Raw genomic sequence first — 6,253 nt, 5'->3', positions numbered from 1 at the left:
CATGTTTCTATTTTTTTCAGTTTTCTAACCTTAGTTTTAATGAAATAACAATAAAAATTTTGCCTTTTCCACATACAGCTTTCAATTTGAGTTTTGTTTTTTTCTGAACCAGGAAAAAAGACAGCTCTGTGATTTTATAAGTGGAACATTGAAACCACTCTTTCTGAGGCTTCAAAGGGGCTATTCCTTAGAACTTACCCTTCTTTGTTGTTCTTCTTGTCAGTTGCATGCTGCCCTGTAGGAGTGAACATTAAGCCACGTTAAAAACTTTTTAGCAGGTTTGTTTATTTGTTTCTAACACAGAAAGCCTGAAGTACATGGAAGAAAGAAGAAATCCATTTGAATGGAAGAAGCATTCCAAGTGACAGAATGTATCAGAACATTTAAAGACGAAATAAGGACATCATTTTGAATCATGAGGCCTACTGGAAAAATAAACAACAAAAAGCAAGCAAGCAAAATACAGTGGAGAGAGCTGATAGAGCAGTAGAAGGTCTCCTGGAATATCCCCACAGGCTGCTGGTGTCTGGTAGGGAGGAGAGAGTGAGGGAGCCACTTTGGACATCCGAATCACTTTTAGCATACTTTACTTTTCCTAGGTGCAAAAGCAGAGAGGCAAGGAGACTATCAGTCTTACAATGTTGATGGTTAATAGGAGCTTGGTGATGGTAGTCTGACCAGGGGAGAGAATTAGAGTGGTGTCCCCATCACCCACTTGTTTGTTGGCACCTTGTAGTCCTACACTTGTGAACTTCTAGTTCCTATGGCTGAAGGAAAAACTGATCTAACAAAGAGGAGTAATGCTTTAAGTCTTATCAGAAATATAAGCCCTAGCGTGAAGGAGTGTTTCTAGTGCCTTCTTGAAAAAAAGTTGTTTTTTTTTTTTTTGAGACAGAGTCTCTCTCTGTCACCCAGGCTGGAGTACAGTGGCGCTATCTCAGCTAACTGCACCCTCCACCTCCCCAGTTCAAGCGACTCTCCTGCCTCAGCCTTCTAAGTAGCTGGGACTACAGGCACCCGCCACCACGCCTGGCGAATTTTTGTATTTTTAGTAGAGACGGGGTTTCACCATATTGGCCAGGCTGGTCTCTAACTCATGACCTTGTGTTCTGCCCACTTTGGCCTCCCAAAGTGCTGGAATTACCGACGTGAGCCACTGCGCCTGACCAAAAAAAAAAAAAAAAAAAAAAAATGCTTTTAATAGACTGAGGATGGAGAAAATAAGAGCAAAGTACAATAATGAGTGTCTGGAGAGGTTGGAGTAGGAGACCAGGCAGAGTAGCTTGGGAAAAAGGCAGGGAAAGGTGCAAATTGGATGCCAAGATAAGCTTGGCTTATTTCTAATTTTGCCTAAAGTGACATAATATAACTATGTCCCCAAGCACATGTAACATCTGATCACATTGAGATGAGAAATTGCCTGAGAAATACAGATGGAATTTATGCAGTAAGCAAAGTTGGAAAAGCATTTATATCATTCTATAGTTGCTTAGTCTCTCTAGCCTAGGAAACCATGGGATACTTAATTCAGCCATCTCTATCTAGGCCCTGTTATTAATTGTGTATTGCATGGTGTGCTTGCAGGATCACAACTGCATCACAAAAATAATCTGACCCTGGCTCTGAGATTTGGAGATGACAACACAATTGTAAATTTATAAAATTTACTGCACCTACTCAGGGGGACATAAGGCAACTGTGTTAATTCATTTCCCATTCCAGAGGAAAGGAAGGACTCTGAAAAATATCATCCAAATCAATAGAACACAGTGATTAGGCTATCTATTGTTTCAATAGTTTCATCAATCGCTGACTGAATCTTCTAGTCTGCAGTTTAAAATCTAGTTAGTACTTTGTCCAATATGCTATAATACATACTAGCAGTCTGTAGAGGGTCTCTATAATGAATTACTGCTACATTCACTGTCCCACCAATTTTCTAATAATTCTGTCAAATCACCTTCTGGATTCCAATTTTCTATTTTTTTTCAATGAGATACATGACTATAATCCAACATTTTTGTAATTTCAACAAAAAACATTTGAACATGCAGTAAATCACTGGAGGTTACCGGGGAAGAAAGGACCTGCAGCCTTGAACAAAGATGGATTTAGAAATATGTTCAGCAATACCAGTGAATAGTACAGGAGAATCTAGGATAAAGGAAACAGACTGGGAAATAAACCGTAAGTTTACAGTCCTAGGATCTGTTCTGAATTCTCAAGTGTGAGCCTCAGTTTCCTCCTACAATAAGAATTATACACAAAATAAAATATAAACTCTGGCAACCACCTCACATCTTAATCATATTTTCTTCCTATACACTATTTTGGTGTTGGGAACCAACATTCATCCAGTTGCCCAACCTTCAAATATAAAAAGCCTTTTTAATTCCTTTTTCTTTAATTCTCATATCCATTCAGACATCAAGTATTGTCAATTCTGACTGCTGCATATCTCTAGAATTCAGCCACTTTCGTATTTTCATTGTTGCTTCTTTAGTTCGTGCCCACTTCATCTCTTACCTGGATTATTATAATAGCTTTCTGATTGGACCTCCTCAAAGTTTCATTCTATCCTTGGATAACCTCCACAGTGCTCACTAGAGTATTCATTCTGAAAAAGAAGTTGTCTTGTCCATGTGGGCTGTTATAATAAAATACCATAAGCAGATAGCCTATAAACAACAAAGTTTATTTCTCACAATTCTAGAGGCTGGGAAGTTCAAGATCAAGGTGCTGATAGATTTGGTATCTGGTGAGGGCTGGCTTCCTCACAGACAGTTTTCCCACTGAGTCCTTATAGGGCAGAAGAGGTAAAGAGTTTCTTTTTGTCTTCTTTTATAAGGGTTTGAATTCCATTGGAGGGCTTTGCTCTCATGACCTAATTACTTGCTCAAGCCTCCACCTCCTAATGCAATGACACCAGGAGTGAGAATTTCAACTTATGAACTTGGGGGAAACATAAACATTTGGACCACGACAAAAGTTAATTTTTATAATCTTCTATTTTAAATGAGCCACAAAGACAAAATTCTACAATATAGGAAAAAACAAAACCAAACAACAACAACAAAAAACAACCTAGTCCCTTCAGGATCTGACCTGTACCTATCTCCTGTAAACATCCTTACCTACTACCATTGACATCTTAATGTCCCACTATCCACTGAATGAGTCATGTCCTTTCTTGCTGGTCCTTCTGCCTGGAATACTTTTCTTCCTCTTGCCCATTTAGCAAGCGCTTAATCAATCTTTAAGATTCATTCCAAGTATCACTTCTTCATCCAAGTTGTCTCCTGAACCCTTTTCCCAATCAGGGAAAAGGAAGTCCACCTCTTCATCTCCCAAGAATCATGGACATGATTCTATTACATAGTTCTTATGTATTACTTAAATTATTCACTTGTAGATATCTCTCCATCAGACTCTGGCTACCTAAACTTAAGGACCACATATTACTCTTCTTGAAATTCTTGGGCTTTAATACAGTGCTTCATGCATAGTGAGGATGACATAACTATTTGCTGAAAGTAATATATGAGCTCTATACAAACATACAGTGGTTTTTTTAGATGCTGTGGCTTTTTAAGCTAGATTCACATTCTCTTAATTACACGTGTTATTTAAATTACTTTTTAGATATCCTATATGAATTTCTAAATTTTAATTACTTATTGTTGCAAGATTAATAGGGATGGTAGTATCTTAAGGTGAACTGTTTTTTACACAAACCACACTTTAGAAACAGATTCCTTTTGGCTCTCGGAAGGTGCTTGTTGAGGTACCTAATGGAGCAGTGGTAATAATTAACATTTCCAATCATCCTAAATTAGAACCAGCTCAGAAGAGAGAAAGTGAACTTTAAAAAGATGTTTTCCAGAGAATCATCTGGTAAGCCATTTCTGGAAAATAATCTATGCTAATGAGGAAAAAAACAAGTGAAGTAAAAGTGGGATGTGGGCTTTGCTATTTTCGGCTCTTTGTTTTGCTTTCAACAAGGTGTCTCTAAACCTTGCTGTGAATTTTGTACATTCTGTCTGAGTCTCATAATCTGAAAAGTGGAAATGAAATCATGCTAAGCCATGGCACAGGGCATCAATGGGAGGAGTAACCTACATCATTAATTTAATGGCAATTATCTCTGGAGATGGTTCTGTGAAAAACAAAAAAAAAACATTAATTTGTTTTACTATTTTGGATACGGCTCCAAAATAAACACTGCACACTGAATAAGCAAAAATTAAAAAAAAAAAATTGCAATTAGCCATTATGTGTTTTTAGATCCTAGAAAGAAAAGTTCAGAGAATGAGAACCCCTGGACTGTCTCAAAAAAAAGAAAAAAAGAAAAAAACAGAAACGCGACATGCTCTAAAAAGGAATATTTAACCTGGATTAATTCATAAAATAATAGGAGAAAATTTTTGCAGCCAGAATACTATGAATTTGAGTTGGTTGAAGGTAAGAAAACACAAGCCTGTCAGTATCTCCCCATTTCTCCCTCCCTTTAGAGTTCACAAATAATTAAATCAATAAATGGTTATTAAACCTGCTTTAATATTTCATTTTGTATAGTTTTTGCTTTACTGCACATATTTCCTGTAAATAAACAAAAAGCTGTTAGACTCCATTCTTCTCTCCTGACATGAGATATCTAAAGAAAGGATAAGTATCCTTTTGTCATTTCATTTTGGAATGCAACTGTGCTGTGCATGGTACAATCACAGAACATATTAATGCATAGCTAATTCCTTTGTTTTCAGAACAACCTCATCTTTTAAAGCAGAGAAGTTTTCTCAGATATGTTTTCCAGAATGCCAAATCGTAAGTAAATTGGTGAGTTTCTTCAGTATTATGCACCCAAAATGTAAGACGCTTTAGATAAAGCTTTCTCTGGTGAAGGGATCAGTTAGGATATAACTATTACAATTTATAGATCTGGGATATTGGTGGATAACTAAGCTTCCCAATAGATCACTCAAAATTAAATTGGTTTTAGCTATCCTTATCTTCCCTCGTGAACAAAAGCACAGGTAGTTGCTTTACACAGGACGTGTAAGTATGTGTGCACCAGACACCTTTTTTCTGCCATTTACACTCCATTCTCAGAGAATAAAAGATTTTATTAACCAAAAAATAAAACTGTAACTCTATTATTGGCCGTAAAACCATTGGCTCTGCACCCAGCATAGAGTATTTCTGTGCCCATAACTACTTGGACTATCTTAACATAACCTTTTGTTAAATATGTTAGAAATTTTCTTTCTTAGTCATTTGTAACAGCCAGCATAGCATACCATCATATATACATACACATATAACCAGTACCTTGCAGATTACAGTATAACTGATCAAATAGTATTGTAAGTTATATGTTATATATTATTCCCAATTTACATTTTTTTCAGATGAGAAAACTGTGGCTCAAAAGTTATGTTACTTGTTAGACATCACCAGACATTTAAGTGGTAAGCACAAGATGTGAACACAACTCTTCTCTATTAAACCTATTAGACCTGCACAGCCCAATATGACAGCCACTAACCACAAGTGGCTGCACACACTTGATATATGACTAGTTTGAAACAAGAAGTGTTTTAAGTGAAAAATAGAGATGAGATTTTGAAAACTTGAGATGAATTAAAGGATGTAAACTATCTCAATAATTTGTATATTGTTTGCATATTGAAACGATAATATTTTGGATGTACTAGGTAAAAGAAAATAATTATTAAAATTTTTGTCTCCTGCTTCTTTTTATTTTTTATAATGTGGCCACTGGAAAATTTGAAATTTTATATGTGGCTTGCATTTTTGGCTCTTATTATATTTGTATTGGACAGCATCGTATTATACCATACTGTCTAAATCTTCACAGGAAAATTTCAGTTGATGACCTCCTGGCTTTGAAGAAGCAGGAAAAATGCTTTTTAAACGTGAATTTTCCACCTCAAACTTACAGACACACAGCTTATTTACATGTGTCAATAATGCTGATCACACTAGGAGAATTATTTCTCTTAAGCATGAGCTTCCTAGTGTCAATGTGGAGAAACATCACATTCTGTGCTTTGTATATTTCTTTTTTCTCTAAAATGACTGCACTGTGCTATGCTATCAAGTATCATCTGTTCTTGTGAGGATTATTTGTGCTGCAAAACTCTCAACACCTGGATGCTCTGCATGACTGGCCAGCTCTCAGGATAATCAGCAGTTATGGAATTACATTCTTATACTGCAGGAAGGGCACAGT

At 36.3% G+C, this 6,253-nt stretch overlaps 1 long non-coding RNA gene across 1 annotated transcript; it reads left to right on the top strand.

The window, feature by feature from the left end:
• The first annotated feature begins 303 nt into the window (after window positions 1-303).
• On the top strand, window positions 304-5,468 carry LOC107973708 (uncharacterized). The gene is made up of 4 exons (XR_001716101.3): window positions 304-529; window positions 4,285-4,461; window positions 4,764-4,836; window positions 5,409-5,468. It is a non-coding gene; the product is annotated as an uncharacterized LOC107973708 (long non-coding RNA).
• Window positions 5,469-6,253: the final 785 nt, after the last annotated feature.

This window comes from Pan troglodytes, chromosome 13 (assembly GCF_028858775.2).
Source record: "Pan troglodytes isolate AG18354 chromosome 13, NHGRI_mPanTro3-v2.0_pri, whole genome shotgun sequence".
NCBI lineage: Eukaryota > Metazoa > Chordata > Mammalia > Primates > Hominidae > Pan > Pan troglodytes.
The sequence above is the reverse complement of the archived record's forward strand: the minus strand, read 5'-3'. Positions and strand labels throughout refer to the sequence as shown.